A 20,132-nucleotide genomic window follows, 5' to 3' on the forward strand; every position below is an offset into this window, starting at 1 on the left:
ACATTCCCTTGGAAGGTGTAAATCGTAAACACTGTTTTTTAAGATTGAGCGCAATATGGAGTTCAGTCTGTTTTGCCAACGAAGCGCACAATGCCCATAAACTGTTATGCCATACCTTAAAACACTAACCCAAGGCATGAATTATTACTTTTCTAACGGAAAAAGGCCTGTAGTATCTAATATTGAACAGCAGGCAAGAAAGAGCCAGCAATTTCTGACAAACATGGTGAAGGTGAAAATTCCAAGGTAAGTCACTATCAAACAGCAAACCGAGATATTTTACACGGGAAGCATAAACCAGAGGTGTACAGGAGCACGGGGCACAATCAGAAGTATGTAAAAGTAAAGACCGGTCAAGCGTCAACTACTTTAAAGGGTTACAGAAGCATATCAGATTTGTTTTGGATACGTTAATATTGATAAGATTGTGGGCGAACCAGTCCACAACTTTTGTTGAAGTACTTTGAAGATCATTGATAGCATCAGAAAAGTTCTTTGCACAGGAAATGATAACGGTATCATCAGCATATTGAAACAAACGACCGGGAACTGTGTCAACAAGATCATTTACAAAGAGATTAAATAGCAAAGGGCTCAGAATGGACCCTTGGGGGACACCCGTGTTGATATCAATACAACTGCTGCGAAAATTGGCGACCGAAACTAGCTGCCGTCTGTTCTGTAAGAAATTAGTAAGCAGTAACAAAAACAAGCCTCTAAATCCTAACATATGAAGTTTATTTAAGAGCAGGCTTTGACAAACACCGTCAAAAGCTTTACTCACGTCTAGAAACAATGCACATGCAACCTGGTTAGACTCGAAAGCCGAATTCAAAGTATCAGCGAAATCTTCAACAAGAACCTGGGTGCCTTTGCCCTGCACAAATCCGTACTGGGCAGAAGAAATGACACCATGTCTATCCAAGAAACCCTGCATACTCTGAAGCAAGTGTTTTTCAAGTATTTTGGATATTGCTGGCAAAATTGAGATGGGACGATAATTTTCTACCCTATTGCGTGCTCCATTTTTGAAACATGGAATGATAATGGCGGTTTTCATTAGGACTGGTATTTCGGCTGTTGAAATAATATGATTCAGTATTGTCAGTAACACACATTTAAGGACATGAAAATTTCTGCATAAATCAGCAATTAAGATTCCATCGATGCCAGGAGATTTATTGGGTTTTAGGCTTGCAAGCAGACATTGAAGGTCATGTTCGGAAATAAGAGGCAGGTAGGCGGATTCTGCCAAAGAGTGCTTCAAGGAACATGTGTTCGGATGTGGCCTTGCTACGCCAACTACACGCGAAAAGTAACTGTTAAATTCTTGCACAACCGTTTCAGAATCGCTCGAAAAATGTCCCAGAATAGACCTGTCTTTCCGCATGGCAGAGTTCTCACCTCGTAAGTCGTTGACAAGCCTCCACGTTCGTCTGCTATCAGAACGTGCATCGAAAAATTTTTTCCGGCAGTGTATCCGCTTGGTAAGCCTAACCATCGCATTGACTCTGTTTCTGCATATCTTAAACCTGAGTCGCAACTCGTCGCAAGAAGGCGCACGCTTTACTTGCGTCCACAGTAACACTTGTTTTGTTTAATTGCTGCCAATATTTCCGCTGACATCCACCGGCTATCAACACTGCGCTGCTTAATATAGAGACACCACGTGGCGGCCTGTTTCAAATTTTTGAACAATTTAACGAATTCTTCATACATCTCACCAGGATGCACGATTTTTAAGAAATTGTACCAGTTGTATTGTGCTATTAACTCGTCCAATATTTTAAGGTCTGTGATAGTAATTTCTTTTCTGCAATTCATAATAGACGCCAGGCAAGACGGTTGGGCGAAGTCGCAGCAAATGAAGTAGTGATCAGCAAGTTTTTGACGGACAACAACTGAACGCGTTGCAAGATTGTGAGCACGAACATTGATATGGTCAATACACTCGACAACCAGACGGTTAGATAATATCTCTTCACGCGTGACTTCGTGGATAGTATTTTGGATACCCCATTTCGACAGCACGTCTAGATATTCGCATGCTAAACGTGTAGTGGTACGATGGGTGTCAATGTTGATATCGTAGCTGATATGATTGCAGTTTCTCAGTCATTTTTCAATGTCGCACCTGTTCAGTAAGTCGCACACCTCCTCCTTACTACATTGTGAAGCCCCGCTGGATGTTGCCTACGTTGTCAAGGATGCATGTTCCTGCCTAGACAATAATCAATGGCAAATTACGCCCTATGTAAAACAGTATACGATTTGCTTCTCTAGCAGTGGTCGAAGTATGAACAGAACAACGAAGGCCATGTGGTAAATAATAAACCAACCAGCCCAGCAATTTACGCTCCTGAAATAATGCGCAATTACATGTGTGTTGACGTAAGAAACGCAATCGCGCCACACTGTTGTAAATGCCGGAGATGAAAAGTGGGGATGTGCTACGTCGTATACAGTAAGGGGTGGATTAAGGATTTTGGTGATACGAAAGAATTCGAGAATTCTTTTGCACATCCCAATGCAATAAACACATCTTGCAGCCCGGTTCAAGCGGAAAGGTTGGATATTAAAAGCATTGCTAGAGTTTATATTTCCTTGATAAAGAAAACTCTCACTACTAAACACAAGAATGTTAGAGAAAAGTTTTGAAAGGGTGTCGTTTATGTGCATTGAAGAAACAGAAAGCCAGATACAGTGCCCTGGGGCACGCCTAATAGCACCGGAAACCTGGAAGAAGCAGTGTTATAACGTTAGACGAATTGCTGAAGGTTAGTATCGCGCTGTCGTACAATACTTCCACCCAAGATAAAACTGCAAGTATATCATGCTTTGTTTGACTCCCATTTAAGATACTGTAGTCTAGGTTGGTGTACAACCACAAAAACCAATTTAAATTAACTCCTGGTTTTACAGAAAAATTCATCCATTACATAGCAAATATTGAGCCCATGGAAACTACAAAGGGTGCATTTGAATCATTCAATATCATAAGTGTAGACAAGCTGTATGAATTTCGCCTATTACAGTCAATCTACTTTTCCTCCGTTGAAGTTACTAACCTTCTAACGTGCTTAGGATCCTTAGAGCGACGAAATATTAGCGTGCAAACAAGAAATGTTGATGCGTGGGCAGTTCCTCATTTTCATACATTTTATCAATATCAGTCACTTACCCATAACCTCCCTACAATACTAAACAAGTATGAACGCACAGAGGGCTTGAACAAAAAACAATTACATTCCTATTTCATGCAGTTGTGATCCATTAATATTTGTTTGATGTTTCCGCGTATGTGCTTTTCAGTTGTTTTATTTTGGTTTCAGTTGACTACTGGCTGCTTTATGTGACTGACATCATTATTACTTGTCACAGTAACTGTTTTATTATTTCCATTATTACTGTCTACTTATGTACTTTCCAATCTATTCATTACGCTGGTGCCTTGTAATGGTCTCATGGGCCTCTACAAGCTTTTGTGTAGCTTTTAGCCCAAGAGACCATCTTGTTGTTTTCTGGAAAATAAAGATGTATTGTATTGTAGCCACTGAACACAAACCAAGTCTAATACGAGAAGCTTTAGATTAGATTAAAACCTGCAGTTGTTATTGTAGTCTTTATGAAGAACCGTATCGAAAGCTTTTTTGAAGTAAAACAATAGGGCGTTAACGGGAATCTTAACACCAGTACTTAAAAAAAAAACTGTGGTCTACTGGTCAAACGAATAACGAATGTCGCAGGCAATTAAATGGATTTTTATAATGTTCGTCTGGGAGAGCAAAATTCTTCAGGAACTGAAAAGCGTAGTTAGAGAAACACACACTTTTGGGCGAAGATTGAGAACGCACAGAGCGCTATCAAATGACGGATTTATTTCTTCGACCTCGGGTATAAATATAGAGATGAAACGAAAGTGATCCAGAGCTGCCACATCAAGACGAAAACTGCTACAATAATAAAACCAAATGCTAAGAACAACAGCATTGCATTGGATACGCTTTAACCAGAAGTGGCAGTTCATCTCAGAGTAAAACAAGTATTTTTCAAAGAAGGGGCAGTGAAAGGCGATAAAAAGGGGAGGGGGGTGCAGAAGGTTATCGTGAGAACAACAGATAAACACTAATGCAAGTTGAAGTAACCGTTGTCCAATAGAGGCTAAATTCTATAAAAACGTAAAGCTGACAGGTATAGACAGCCTTCACGAAAAAAAAAAATAAAACCAGTGTGAATAGAAAATTGGGCCAAAAGCCCAAAAATTATGAATTAAGCGATAGAACACAGTGATAGGAAGTGTGCAACATTTCAGCCAAGTGACCGGTCACAGCGCGTGCCAAGCCAGGCTTAGGAACTTCACTTTTTTCTGAGCAAAAGAAATGGACCGTGTACAAACACAGTAGTTCTTGGTTTATTGGTGTTTAACGTCCGAAGGCAACTCAGGCTGTGGCTATGAGGAACGCCGTAATGGAGGGCTCCGGAAATTTCGACCACCTGGGGTTCTCTAACGTGCACTGACATCGCACAGCACACGGGCCTCTAGAAGTTCGCCTCCATCAAAATTCACCCGCTGCAGCCGAGATCGAACCCGCGTCTTTCGGGCCCACAGTGGTTCTTCGCACGGCAGATTTTGATGGATTCATGTGTTTTTCTAGACGTACGGTCTCGTCCTTTAACGATGTCAGATTTGCATTTCATTCATTCATTCATTCATTCATTCATTCATTCATTCATTCATTCATTCATTCATTTATTAATTTATTTATTTATTTATTAGTTAACTGCTTCCTCCCGCAGGGCATTTCAGCAGGGAGGGTACAGACTTCATTAGAGATATAAAGCAATTATTGCAGTGCATGAAAAAATGCGTCATTAGATGTGAGACATACAGTGCTCGATGCCAAACTGTTCCAGTCTGAAACAGTTATAAGAAAAAAAAGAATAACGCAAGACGTTACCCTTGCAAGAAAATTCCCTGACTTTCAAGCAGTGGTCCAGTCGCTTTGAGATATAATGAGGTGCCTGGATATATTGTTCACGGTTTATGCCAGTTTTCGAATAATAAAACTCATAGAAAAATTTCAGTCTGATGTACCTTCTGCGGTCCTTCAACTCTTGCCATTTAAGTTTTTGTTTGCTTTCCGTCTTACTAACTTTCCGATTTTAATTACCAAAAACAAATCTAACAGCCTTATTCTGAATCTTTTATAATTTGTCTACACACTCAGATGTGTGTGGGTCCCATCAAACACATCCATATTCAAGTATTGAGCGTACATGACTGAAATACATCTGTGTTTTTAAGTTACTTGGTAAATGGCTAAAATTACACCGTATATAGGAATCGAGTATAGGAGTGCGAGTTTGACTTTCGCATATTCTTGCAGTGTTTGGCCGGATTCCCGGAGATTTCTCTGCTGCCAACACTGTTGCAATGTTCTTACAGACTGATATTTATGCACCTTCGCGTTTGGTCAATGCATTCCTACCAGCAGGACAAAGGCATTGAATAGACGACAGCGGAAGCACAAGAAACGTGGGGATTGCTGTCCGTTTGTCCACAGCAGCGGTGAACTTGTTGGCTTCCGACTTTTCTGCAGAGTGAAGCGAGTTTATTGGGCACGAAAAAAGTCACTTCAACGCCTGCGCGCTTCCCCAATTTTCATTGAACTGCGTCTGACGTTGTGCAGAGAGGGCAATACAACAACTCTTTTGCGGTCACTCGCTTTAGGAGCAGGTGAACGTTTCTTATGAATGCTGCCGGCTATGGATACCCGGAGTGGTAAAGAATAGCCAGCCGCAAGGAACCGCTCTACCTGCTTGTGAGAATTGTGGTCAAGCCGGTGTTCAGAGGCTTTTTGAAGGGCATTACGGAAGCACAGGCTGAAAATACTTCGCTTTACTAATTTAAAGTGGGCTGCTGCACATAAAAGGAGCGTTTTTTTGCCTCTGCGTTCGTAGTACCCGCAGATATGCGCATCAAAAAAGTGAAGCCACAAGTCAAGGAATCGCATGTTATTACATTCCGGGAATTCAGATGTTAATGTGAGAGGATGCAAACAATGTTCAGACATGGAATGCTCTTCGGGAGCTACAATGTTCGAGTTTTTCGTCACTGTATTTTAAAAGTACGAGATAGTCGTCTATAAATCTAATGGTTTTGACGACGCAAGTACCGTTGATGCTTTTCTGAAGCAATCTGTGATAGTGGCCAAAAACAGTGCGTCAAGAACATTCGCTGCACATGAGCCTATGCACACACATTTCTTCTAGATATCGGTTGTCTGCTCTACGTGACAAAGCAGGATTTTAAATAAAAGTTCAGAATTTGCATAACATCACTGGTAGAGAGCGCATTTTGTTTCAGAAACTAAGGATGTCATGGTTGTCAATAGCTTCCTCAATACCATTCATCAAATACTGGTGTGGTAATCTTTGACGTCGATGAAGAATCCTTTAAGGTCATTATGATGACACGTGCTTAAAAACAGAATGATTTGCTCTGAACCGTCCGTTGTCTCCTGAGCATGCCTGCTGGTCCCATAATCATCATCAGCCTAACTACGCCCACTGCAGGGCAAAGGCGTCTCCAATGTGTCTCCAATTAACCCTGTCCTTTGCCAGTTGCGGCCACCGCATCCCCGCAAACTTCTTAATCTACTCCGCCCACTTAACTTTCTCCCGCCTCTGCTACGCTTGCCTTCTCTTGGAATCCACTCCGTTACCCTTAGGGACCAGCGGTTATCTTGCCTTCGCATTACATGCCCTGCCCAAGCCTATTCCTTCTTCTTGATTTCAACTAGGATATCATTAACCCGCGTTTGTTCCCTCACCCACTCCGCCCGCTTCCGATCTCGTAACGTTACAGCTATCATTTTTCTTTCATAGCTCCCTGCGTCGTCCCCTAACTTAAGCTGAACCCTCTTTGTTAGCCACAACGTTTCTGCCCCATAGGCGAGTGCCGGTAGGTTATAGCGGCTGTGGACTTTTCTCTTTCAGGGATATTGGCAAACTGCCATTCATGATCTGAGATAACCTGCCATATGCGCTCCACCCCATTCTTATTCTATTTATTTCCCTCTCATGATCCGGATTAGCGGTCCCATAAATTTAGAGGCAAAAAACCTCGCCTTTCGTGGTCGTGCGCAAACTCGAAGTTAGTAATCGAGGCTTTGTCAGCCTGTGGTTTCGTAGTACCACTGGAAAAATTAGCTGCGGTTCAACTGCTCCTGAACCTGGTTAGAGAGCGAAAGCTAGGGCGTATCGGACAACTATGAGCGGCCTGGCGTCTGTAAGGCTGAGTGCGTTCCGGGCATCGGATAGGCAGCACGCCCACCCTGCCACCCTCGCAGGTGGCAGTTCATGGTTGATTGCGAGAGTTTGCTCACCCAATGAACGCTGCGGCTTATTCCAGCAGTGCCTCGTGTCTGCCACAACGATTTCAGCGCTAACGCATGCAGCTCACATCTACTTCTCATCACACCACTATACTAGACACACCACGTATCTATGGGCGCAATTCAGGCGTCCACTAACCCAGGGAGTGTTATGCGCGCTTGCTTTCCTTAAAATCAACGTTGTCAACGCCAACGCCACAATGCCAATGAACACAATGAATGCCAACAGCCTATGGCTTCAGTGCCGCGTTTCTGCCACAACGTTGTGAATGCCAACGCTTGCAGCGCACAACTGTCACTGCCGCCACGTGGCTTAAAGCACCACAGGTGTCCTTTTTTCCAAGAGGGCAGTTGTGCGCCTTTCCTCTGCTTTCCAAACTCTCGCTCTATTGGTTTTCGTACCTTAAAGCGCGACTAACGTGTCCTCTTTTCTTCCAAGAGGACAGTTATGCGCCTTTCCTTTGCTCTCCAAGCTCCCGCTCCATCGGTTTCGTAGCTTAAAGAACGACTAGGGAATCCACTGTCCCAGGGGGCCTGTTATGCACCATTCCTTCGCTTAGGAAGCTCAAGTTCATTTGAAGGTTAAAACTAGGCACACGGAGATCGAATCACGAGGTCCTGTAGTGAAGCTTTCACTTCAAAAGCCTATGGACCTTGGCTTGACGGCCGTCCTCAAAGGCAGGTAGGCCTGCTTTTTGCCGCTGGCTACCCTCAACCGCTCGTGGTTATCAGTGGCCGGCAGCATAAATAAGAAACGTTCAACTATTCCTAATGAGAGCCACCACAAAAAAGTTGTCTTATTGCCCTATCTGCACAACGCCAGCCACAGTTGAAGGAAAGTTCGCAAACGCATAGGCAATGACGGTTTTTTTTTCCGCGCCCAATACGCTCGCCTCATAATGCAGGAATGCCAATAGCTAACAAGTTTGCCGTAACTGTGGGCAAACGCAGATCAATCCCCACGTTTCTTGTGCTTCCGCTGTCGTCTATCAGTGCCTTCGTAATGCAGGAAGAAGTACATTGGCCAAACGTGAAGGTACATAAATATCAGTCTGCAAAAACATGACAACAATGTTGACAACATTGCCGTCTCCGAGAATCTGGCCAAACACTGCAAAAAATGTGAAAGTAAAGCTTACACTCCAATGTTCGATGAATGTGCGACCGTCCACAGATTTAACACGAATGACACAGCGCGTGGCCTGGACTGCCGTCAGCGCCACGAAAAGCTTTTTCGCTTGTGCCTCATCACCCCGTGGGCAGTGCGCTCGTCACGGCGGCGTTTCTGCGCTTTTAGCTCGCCGATGCGGCCTCCACGGCCCCGGCGACGCTCTTCTCATGCGCCCCCTATACGGTTATGACCCGATAGCGTTAAAGCCTCCTTCCGGCGATTTCTCTCCATAAACACTATTCTTTGTTGACATTCACACATTTAATATAATGATCGCAACACTTTCCATATTACATGCACTTTATGCACTTCAACTACGGCATTTACTATGCGACTAATTAGCACGTTTCTAGGTCAGTTCAATGATTACTTCAATACTAAACCTTAAACTAGGCCAGCAGCGTATACACGCCGTCTCCCCAACTTCTACGTAACCCGATTCACCGTGCCTATAATACCGAACAATTCTGGACAAAAGCATTTCTTTGAGCAGGAAGAGTTTCTTAGGGCAATTTGTTGATGTATTGTAAGATTTCACAGTAAGAATAAATGTATTCGCAGATCTCTCATCGGCAGGCTTGAATTTTTTTCAATTAACTTTTTGCCTCTCGTGTAAAAGTGTCTGCATTGGTTACTAGTGCAGTTTAAACTGCTCTTTGCGAGCGATGGAAACCCTATAAAAGAAAGATTTTGCTACGTATCACAACCATGGACCATTTCTTTGAATTCAGCTGTACCAGTATGTTGCATTTTTTCGATATTCAAAATTTTTGTTGAAAAATATTGGACATGGTGGCCCAGTCGTCCGCGTGCCTGGCTGTGTTACCCAAAGGTCGTGGGCTCGAATCTCGACTAAAAATTAATGGAAACGTTTTTGTGCTAAAAGCCAATTACTTTAGAAAATTACGTTGGTTTAGGCATGCCTAACAAGAAGCCGCATCCACCGAGAAGACACTGGGTTTTGCACTGAGCGGAAGCCTTAACACTGTCGCAATGCTGTGTAGCAAATTTGTACAGTTGTCGAGTAGACGTAGAGCAAAAAGTCGAATGTAACCTCTGACTGCATCCTGATCCGGCAAAGCGGAAGCATCTTGGTCGAGCAGCCCGAAAGGCTTATAATGAATAAGCGTAAACTTTTGCCGAAATTTCTTTTATGGTTAACACGTAGCTCGCGGTTAGTGCAAAAGAATAAAATAGTGCTGGTAACCTTGCCGCGTATTGAAGGTTTTTTCAAAATCGCAACATAATTTCTACGCTCTAGTGCTGCAAGACCTTTTTTCTTTTAAGAAATAATTGTTCTCTTCTTTTGTCTACCTAATTAGTTGGTGCTACCACCTCATCAAATTTAGGTGAAGAAAGCATGTTTTAGAGAGAAAAGTAACGTTATATGATATAATTTTAGGCTCCGCTACTGCCTCCAGTGTGAAGCAAACAATGCATAATGGCCCAAAACAGTAAATGGCCAAGCCCTACACGCCTAATGGAAAGAGAAGACGTTTAAAGCGCATGAGCAGTACTCACCGAGTTTGAAAAATCAGCTCTCACGAGTTTGAAGGCAGCTGCGTGGAAACAGCAGAGCCTTTTAATAGCTGTCTCAGAAGCACATGCTGCCGAAGTGTCTTCTGCTCAAGAATCCAGAAAGCCAACAAGAAAATAAAACGCAGTATTCCGACTCATATGCATATCGCTGCGGTTTGCTTCTTATCTGAAGAGCGGTGTGCAGCGAAACAGCTCTAAAGAAAAAGGACGCGAGCGGCTGCAGCTGTACTTGAAAAATACAGGAATAAAGCAAGAAGAAACGGCAGTCGAAGCCATGAACCCCTTGGCGAAGAACCAGCAGCTGAGGTCAGTGCATTCAGGGCAGCGACTGCGCGCAGGGCGGCCTGCTGTCCAATTTGAAGCCACAACGTAGCTAAGAGTGGAGCCCCTGCCGACCCACGTGTCGAAAGCCGAGCGTGAAGCAGTAGACGCTAGCTTCGGAGACCAGAAGGACTTCAATTGGACATCGAGTGGCGCCAGCAGGAGTCAGGAGAGAAGGTTGGGCCACTTGGTTGTTGAGAAAAAAACAAGGCCGAGCGCCAATTCACAAATGAACTTTTATTCGAAAAAAACATGCATACACACAAATGAAAAGCAAAACAACAACAGAGCAAGGCTATCATAATGAACATCACGCGTAACCCCCTAGTTGCGTTTCCCCTTCAGGTGGCGACGAGAGGAAACACTTGATGATGATGAATTGACTGTTCGGAGTCGCCAACAATCACTTTACTCGATGCCGGGACAAGAAGGTTAACCATTTATTTACACAAAATAAACAAGAAGAAACAAGAAAAGAGAAAAGTATTTGTAACATGAATGAACCGCTGATTACACGAAATCAGCCCCACTTAACCGGGAGCGTTCCCTTTTAAGCCTTGTGTCTCCGCCCTTGGCGGGGACAGTAACCAATCATAAAACAGGCGACACTTCTCCCCAATCGACGCCCACGGAAAGGACAACAAAGCCTCCGTCAGCCAATCAAATACCTCGGAAAGGAGAGGTTCGGAGCACGCACACAAAAAGCACTGGTCTCGCCGCGGGTCTATGAAGTGTGCTGGAGGCTGGATGGCGCCGCAGAAAGTTCAGCGAACTTAACAACTTCCACCCAAGAATGTCACACGGACACTCGTTGTCAGTGGGAATTCAACAGTTCAACCACGGTGTCCGACAACAAAAGTACACACATACACGCACATGTACGCCATCTGTACAATCAGTCCACCAACACGCACACATACGCGCACACAGCGGTCATCTCAAACCGAACACACAAGGCCGGAAACTGATCTGCGCATTACAGAATCCACCGTGTCAGATCGATGCCCTCAAAACTGACAATTGCTTCTAGCCGCCTACGTCTCGAAACAGAACTTGTTTCTTTTGGGCTTTGTCCACCAAATTGGACCAAAATTCCTAATTATCCGAGTCAACGCCGGTTCCCAAGGCTGCCGCCGCTATCATTTCTACCTCGTCAGTTTCCTCAAGACTGACAGAGCTCACTGACTGCCTACGCGCAACGAGGATTGCTGCTGCTAGTGCGTCTGCGTTAGTCTCTTTGAACTTCACGTTAGGGTTACGCCTGTCATCGGCTATCTCACGTGCTGTTTTAGATTGGGGTTCAGGTAGCGCTAGCTCCTTGTACAGCTGCCCGCCAACGTTCCTTTCAAGGAAAAGCATGCCTCCATCTTCATTCTTTCTCTTCTCAGGATTTCCTCCCTCGGCATCAGACGCGGCCTCATCGTTCCTTGTTAGCTTACAATCTGCTGCAAAAACTTTTGCAGTTACCAAATTGGCTTCATGCTCTACCGGCGTCTCAGTTTTGTCTCGAATTTTAAAATGCTCTTCAAAATCAGCTCTCTCATTTTCTTCATGTAGCCGCTCTCTTTCTGTCTGCTCTAACAGCGAGTGCGTCTCAGGTGTCACCAACTTCGCTACACCATCAGCTACGTCTGCTATCACTGCCCATATTGTGAGAACCGGCTGGCTAACCACCTCATCTTCGGCAGCTAGCTTACCTTCGCCTGCAAAGAGCGTTCCTGTTATTGGTGCCTGCTCTACCTCTTCGTCGAGCGTTACTACTGCCCCAGAGTTAGCGTCAACCTGCTCTAGCAGGCAGTGCTTCACAGGCGTTACTAACACCCCTATGCCTTCGGACAACTCTTCTGGCACGGCACGCACGGTTGGGCCCTGCTGACAAACCCCTGCAGCTTTCACAGCTATTACCATTGGCACACACGGCAGATCAGCTTCTGCTACCTGGAGAGACGCACCTTCCCACTTTGTTTTATCGGAGCCCTTACCTCTGGAAAGTGACTGAATCGTTTCTCCTTTAAGCTGTTTTTCACTCCCTGAATCCACACAGGCTTCGGGACACTGATCTTCGGTATGCAAGTCGCCGCATGCCTGATCTTCCGTGTTGTCTGGTTGAGTGATCTTATTAACTGTCATCTCCAATTGGGAGCACAGCTTATCAGGCACCAGCATCTCCACATGGGCTGCTAATTTCCCACATGTCTCCTCACAGCGGAAATATTTTGTTCTCGCTTCGAGTTCGGACACTCAATCATTAAATGCCCATATTGCATGCCATGAAAAATTGAACTGCCGCAAATAGGATTTCCCTTATCAGCTTTCATTCCCTGGTTCAATTTCAACAAGCAAGCTTGGTCTTTTCAAGCTCAATTAAAAGTTTAAAATTCTCAATTTCGAGCAGCTCTTCTGCCTCCTCCTGCTCCAAACGTCGCATCATGCCCTCCTGGTCATACCGTGAGGCAGCAGCCATCTCCAATTTACGTGCTACCGTTTGTAGTACGTAAACGCTACACCGACATGGTGAATTCGGAGAAAGCCGAAAGGTCCCTTACCTCTCAATGCTCTGTGGACGGCACTGCTGTCGCGCTCGGCGTGATGACAGCGGACTCCCAGGAAGGTAGACGCACACGGGTGCGTCCCACAGCAGCTCACTGCCTTGGAACTCGCTTCGCTTGGTCGCCTGGTTCTGGCTCTGAACCTTTCGATGGGGACGCCTGGTTCCTTTCAGCAGCTTGCTGTCTCGAACCCTCGAAGACTCGTCTTTGCCCAGCTCCTTCAGCTCCTCGCTGACTTGAGCTTCCGGCGTCCTCTCGAACTCGACCTGCGTTCTTGAAGCGTCGTTACGTCTGTTCCACAACGCAGCTTCGCGTTTCCTCCTTTAGGACGTGCTACTCTGTAGCTTGTGCACCGACTTGTTCTTCTCACCTTCCGTCCGATACCTCGAGTAGAAAGACGTTGCGATCCTGTCGACTGCGCCAGTTGCGTTACCCCTTCAGGTGGTGACGAGAGGAAACACTTGATGATGATGAATTGACGGTTCAGAGTCGCCAACAATCACGTGACTCGATGCCGGGACAAGAAGGTTAACCATTTATTTACACAAAATAAACAAGAAGGAACAACTAAAGAGAAAAGTATTTACAACATGAATGAACCGTTGATTACACGAAATCAGCCCCACTTAATCGGGAGCGTTCCCTTTTAAGCCTTCTGTCTCCGCCCTTAGCGGGGACAGTAACCAATCATAAAACAGGCGACACTTCTCCCCAATCGACGCCCACGGAAAGGACAACAAATCCTCCGTCAGCCAATCAAATACCTCGGAAAGGAGAGGTTCGGAGCACGCACACAAAAAGCACTGGACTCGCTGCGTTCCGAACCTCCGCCTTCCTCTTCGTTTCCCCTCTCCGTGCACATGCATACGGGACGCACGTATGCCACAGGATTGGATTGGATTGGAAAACGTTTATTGTCAGCACTGAGCCATAGTGGGCATTATACTAGGTGGCTTCGAGCCCATGGCTCTTGGCGACCTCGTGAGCCCACTCAGTGGCCCGGACTTGCGTCAACGGGTCTGAGCTGGCCAGTATAGCCTCCCACCGCTCTAGAGGAGGGACTGGTAGTAGGTCCGCCGGTGGCGGCGCCTTTTTGCAGCTCCATAAAATGTGGTCATATCCTGCTATCTCGCCGCATTGTTTGCAAGTAGCGTTGTATTGTGTTGGATACATGTGTGCTACTCTCGACGGGCTAAAGAAGGTTCGCGTCTGGAGCCGACGCCACGTTACCTCCTGGCTTTTGTCGAGCTTTTTGTCTGGTGGCGGATAGATCCTCCTTTCCAGTTTAAACTGATTTGTGTATTCGTGAAATGATATGAATGCATCTCTCGTGAAATTTGGGGACTCAACCCGGCTCACTGCTCGGCTGACATAACCTCGAGCTACACTGTGAGCCAACTCGTTTCCCCTGTTCCCCGAGTGTGCCGGCACCCATATTAGTTCCACCTCTCTTTGGTCCCAGTCTTTATGCCTTAATATTCGTTCTGCCTCCTGGGAGATCATACCCCGCGCAAAATTGTTGATAGCCACCTTGGAGTCGCTAATTATGGTGACTGCTTTGGTGCTGGCCATTGCCATGGCGATAGCCGCCTCCTCCGCTGTCCCTGAGTTTTTTGTTTTGACCGAACCGGCCGTTAATGTTTCACCCGAGTCGTTCACGGCCACGACCACAAAGGAGTCGCCTCCTTCGTATTCCGCCGCGTCTACATAGGTTGTGTATTTCGAGCCTTCGAGCTTGGCTTCAAGGGCCTTTGCTCTAGCTCTCCTCCTGCCTTCGTAAAAAGCAGGGTGCATGTTTTTTGGAAGTGGTTCAATAGTGAGTGATTTTCTAACTTTGGTCTGTAATTTTGCCTGCACATTTCTTTCCGGAATTCTATCATGTAATCCTAGGTTGCTCAGGATCTTTCTCCCCGGGGGTGAGGTTGCAAGCCTCCTTAATTGCGCAAATATATGTGCCTCGCATAGTTCCGTGGTGGTGTTGTAGATCCCCAGTTTAAGAAGTCTTTCCGTAGGAGTGCAGTGGGGCAGCCCCAATGCTGCTTTATATGCTTGCCTTATGATCCCATCTATTTTGTTCTGTTCCGCCAGCCCTAGCTTGAGGTAGGGAACGGCGTAAACTATTCTTTTTATCACGAAAGCCTGAACCATTCGGCAGAGATCTTTCTCTTTGACTCCCCGTCTTTTGTTAGCTATTCGCCTTATGAGCCTGGTTGTCATGTTAATTGTGGACTTAAGCCTGATAATTGTCTCTGTGTTCTTTCTATTGTCCTGTATTATAAGTCCTGGGACCCTGATTTTGTCAACTCTGGCTACCGGAGTCTCATTTACCAGTACGTGAATGTCCCCTGCGTTGGTATAGCGTTTGCTAGCCCCCCGGATCACCAGAAGTTCGGATTTGCTTGGCGAGCAATTTAGTCCTGCCCATTCCGCGTAATCCTGGACAATATCGATCGCGTGTTGGAGATTTTGTTCTATTTCCCCATCGTTTCCTGTATGCGTCCATATTGTTATGTCATCCGCATATAGCGTGTGGTTTATACCCTCGACAGTCTTCAATAGCGGCGGTAGGTGGTGGTGAAAACTTTTAATTTCTGAAATAGAGTTTGGGAGCCAAAGAGTGGCCACGCTACATGGTCGGCGTCCCTAGTCCGGGACACCGCATGACAATGCCCCGTCTCTAGCCCGTTTCACCGGAGCCCTTTGGGACTCAAGCGAGGAGCAGTTGAGAAGGGCAGTCTCCCATGCCTCTCTGGAAGGGGTAGGGGAAGGGGGGAGGTGGGGATTTTGAGTACATGCCCACACCATGTGGAAGATATCACAGGTCTCCCCACAGTGTGGGCATCGCCCATCCGTGTTAGGATCGTAATGCTTTAAGATTGCAGGACAGAGTAGAGTACCTGTCTGCAGGCGCCTTAAAGTTCGCTCCTCCGTCTTACTCAGCCCCTTTGCAGGGGCCGGGAAAAGGCGGTGGATGTCGCTATAATGCGTTATAATTTCCTTGAATCGCAGCAGCGGCTGGTTAGTCTCCGAGCCAGAAGAGCTGGGATGAGGAGCCCGGTGAGTAAGCGCTCGGGCAGCCGCGTCAGCGGCCTCATTACCTCGTAAGCCCTGGTGGCCAGGAGCCCAAATGATTCTTTTGGGTGTTGGATCAGTGGCAGTCCGTCTTAGAATGCAAGCAGCTAAGGGGGAGATCTCCCCTGCCAAGTAATGATCACATGTTTTTCGGGAGTCCGTAATGATGATTCTCGAATTGGCGTGGGCGGCAGCAAGCGCTATCGCTACTTCCTCGGCTCGCATTGAATTCGGGGCTCGAAAAGAGAGTCCATCAACGTGCATTTCCTGGTGAACGACAGCGGCCGTGTAAAATCCCGTGGGCGATGGGCCTGCTACGTCTACATAATATACACCGGGTCGGGAGCCGTGTTGTCTCTCAAGAGCCCGAGCCCGCGCTTGTCGCCTGTTTACGTGCATGTCGGTGTCCATGTTACGGGGGAGCGGGGAGACCCAGAGCATATGGCGCCACAGTACTGGGATACGCTCCGCCTCCTCTGGAGTGCAGTCGTGTTGGATGTGTAAGCGGTTTAGCAGGCGGCGCCCAGGGGCCGTCTGCATGAGCCGCGTGTATTGGTTCACGAGGTGGGCCTCCCGCAGCTCCTGGTAGGAGTTTAGCACCCCCAATGCCTTGAGTTTGGCATTAGAGGTAGCCACCGGGAGATCCAGGGCTCGCTTAGTTGCCTTGCGGATGACGGCGTCTATTCGCGCCTCGTCTTGGTTAGTAGTGCGGAGATATGGCACGGCGTAGAGGATCCGGCTAGTCACGAAGGCATAGACGAGCCGAAGCGCGTCCCTGCCCCGCAGACCGCCCCGCTTGTTGGAAACGCGGCGGATCATGCGCCCTACCTGTTCGCCTACTCTCTTGAGTTTCAGAATGGTGGAGTCCGGTCTGAGTCTGTGGTGAATGAAAAGGCCCAGAATACGGAGCTCCTCCACCTCTCTAATAGGACCTCCTGACAGAGAGATGTGAATTGCTGTCCTATCCTTTGGGTTCGCTCTGTCATGCAAAAGCTCTGATTTCGCTGGAGCACATTGGAGCCCACAGTCAATGGCATACGCATCGACTATGGAAGCGGCCTGCTGAAGGCGGGCCTCCATGTCCCCAAGGCTCCCCTCAGTGGTCCAAATTGTAATGTCATCTGCATACAACGCGTGTTGAATGCCTTCCACCCGGGCCAGTTGGCTTGGGAGGTGCATCATAGCTATGTTGAACAGGAGCGGTGATAACACCGCTCCCTGAGGGGTACCCCGTGTTCCCATCATGTAAGGGCCGTATTCCTCGCCCTCAATCCGAAGAAAGGCCTGACGATTAGTCAAGAAATCTCTTACATACGCGTAGGCCCTAGCCCCACAATCGGTAGAACTCAAGTTGGCCAGGATGCTTCCGTGTTTAACATTGTCGAAAGCTCCTTTCAGATCAAGGGCGAGGATGGCTTTGTCATTGTGTTGCATAGTTGTGGGTCGTATTACATCCCTGTGCAGCTGGAGAAGGACATCCTGTGCAGACATGTGGGGGCGAAACCCGAACATGGTAACTGCAAAGAAGCCCTTACTCTCCAGGTATGGAGAGAGGCGATCCCGAACCATCGTCTCCATAAGCTTGCCCGCACATGAGGTCAGTGATATGGGCCTCAGGTTGTCCGTATTCACGGCCTTACCTGCTTTAGGGATAAACGTCACAAGTGACGTTTTCCACTCGGGAGGGAGTGGACGCCCGTCCCAGATCTGGTTGATGTATTCTAATAAATGGAGGTAGGCTGAGTCCGGTAGGTTCGCCAACAGGTTCACTGTTATGTGATCCCGTCCCGGAGCCGTACCCCGGCGCATTTTTGCTAAGGCCGCCTTAAGGTCGTGCAACTCAAAAGGGGCATCAAGTGTTTCATTAGGCCTGCCAGAGTACATGTACTCAGGCCCAGGCGGGTCCTCCGGCGGTAGGTTCTTCAACGCAAGGTTGAATAAGAAAGGAGAGAGCACTGAGCCCTGCGGAGTTCCCTTGTCTCCCAGCTTAATAGTTTCTGACTGGATGTCTCCTAGATTTATTTCTGCGGTTCTGCCGGTTAGAAAGTCCCTTACGTAATCGTAGGTCCGCTTTCTAGGGGCAATCTCCGCCAGATTAGTTAGTATGACCTCGTGTTTGACGTTATCGAAGGCTTTATGTAGGTCTAGGCCCAGTATAGTTTTGGCGCCCCCTTTGTTGGGCGGGTCTATGATGTCTGCTTTGAGCTGGAGCATGACGTCCTGCGTGGGCAACTTGCTCCTGAAGCCTAGCATCGTTTCAGGAAATAACTCCCTCTCCTCTGCGTATTCCTGGAGTCCGTTTAATATGACATGTTCCATCAGCTTCCCCAGGCAGGACGTTAGCGATATCGGCCTGAGGTTGCCCACTTCAAGTTTCTTCCCGGGTTTTGGAATAAAGATTACTTTGGCATGTTTCCATTGTGAAGGTAGACTACCTCGTTTCCATATCTCATTTAGGTAATCTGTGACTGCCGTGACCGAGACTAGATCTAGGTTCCTTAGCATTTTGTTCGTTACCCCATCTGCCCCCGCTGCCGACGTGGTTTTTAGTTGACTCATTGCTCTCCATACCTCCGCTATCGAGATGTCCTCATCTAGCTGTGTGTTCTCTGCTCCTTGGTAAGCTGGAGATGAACCCCCTTTGTCTGTGTTAAGGTACCTGCTCTTCAGTTCCTCTATTAGGTCCGCGGCTGTTACCTGGTATTTGTGAATCAATCGTTTAAGCTGCCCTTGTGCCGCCGACTTTGTTTGTCCTGGGTCTAGTAAGTGGCGAAGAAGATGCCACGTGTTCTTGCACCCTAGGTTTCCATTCATTTCATCGCAAATTTGTCCCCAGTGTTGACGCTGAAGCTCGTTTGTGTAGTCTTCTATCTGTTTTTCGAGTGTCGATATTCTCTTCTTTAGCCTTCTATTGTGTTTCTGTTTTTTCCACCTCTTCAAGAGGCTCTCGTGGACTTCCCACATGTGGGCCAGCCTCGAGTCTGTGATGTCATGTTCGGTGGTTGGGGTCTGTCTAGTGTGACTGTTTACATCTCTTTTGAGTGTCTCAACCCATTGATTTAGATCCGATACCTCCCTCGGAGCGGTTCTGTCCCGGACTTTTCGGAGGGTGTCCCAGTCTGTCAGCTTCGTTTCGCGCAGCTTGCCCTTCATCGGTCTGGTTTGTGTTTCAATCTCTATGATGTAGTGATCGCTACCCAAGGTGTGTCCTGTGTTTGACCATCTTTCACCCTCGAGGTCTTTGCCTAGCGTCAAGTCTGGGGACGTGTCTACGCTGCCGCTATTGCCTATCCTCGTGGGGTCTTGCGGGTTGTTTAGTAGCGTGAGCCTTAAGTTTTGGATTTCTCTCCATAGTTTGTTTCCCTTAGGGGAGGCCGTCCGATATCCCCATGCCGGATGCGGGGCGTTGAAGTCCCCCGTGATTACTAATCCCTTCTTATAAGACAGTCTAATGGCTTTACGTAATAGGTCCGCCAGCCCTGTGCCCCGGTTTTTCGGTGAGTTGTATATATTCAGAATAAAGAGACTGTTGTCCCCTTTTCTGTTCGGGATTATTTCTAACATCACGCAGTCCTCGCTTGTGTTTTCGAGTGCGTGTTGTGTTGCCGTTAAATTTCTTTGCACTAGCGTGGCCGTGAACGACTTGGGTTTGTGCTCTTTTTGTACTTCTATCGGGGTGTACGCGGCGTAGCCATTTAATTTGACCATGCCGCTTGCCTCCTGCAGCGTGATTACGTCCGGTGTGGTTATGTTTTTTTGAATGTATGCCTGCAGGTTCCATCTTTTGGATTGGAAGCCTCTGCAGTTCCACTGCCAGATTCTATTTGTTGGCGAGGGGCCATGATGTCCTATAGAGGCTGCTGCTGCGGTTGCAGCGAGGGGAGGGTGTTGCCGGCAACAGGGGGAAGCCTGGCTTCTATGTTTGCTAGTTGTTCCAGAATTTGCTGGAAGCAACCCATGGTTCGTTCCCTGAACATGACGAATTCCGCCGTCAGATTGTCAGCACGTTCGGCTATTTTGTCTACCCTAGCGGTAAGGGCATCAATTCTAGCGTCTTGAGCGTCAACCCGCTTCAATAGTGTG

General features: G+C 47.1%; 1 protein-coding gene across 1 annotated transcript in view; it reads right to left on the reverse strand.

The window, feature by feature from the left end:
• Positions 1-13,253, reverse strand: part of LOC149334514 (thiopurine S-methyltransferase-like) — a 69,666-nt gene extending 56,413 nt beyond the window's left edge. Inside the window, exon 1 of the mRNA XM_089556257.1 lies at positions 12,975-13,253. The gene's annotated coding sequence lies outside the window, so the exon portion shown is untranslated. The remainder of the gene's footprint in view (positions 1-12,974) is intronic.
• Positions 13,254-20,132: the final 6,879 nt, after the last annotated feature.

Source organism: Amblyomma mixtum, chromosome 8 (assembly GCF_055824585.1).
Source record: "Amblyomma mixtum isolate Tamu chromosome 8, ASM5582458v1, whole genome shotgun sequence".
Classification (NCBI taxonomy): domain Eukaryota; kingdom Metazoa; phylum Arthropoda; class Arachnida; order Ixodida; family Ixodidae; genus Amblyomma; species Amblyomma mixtum.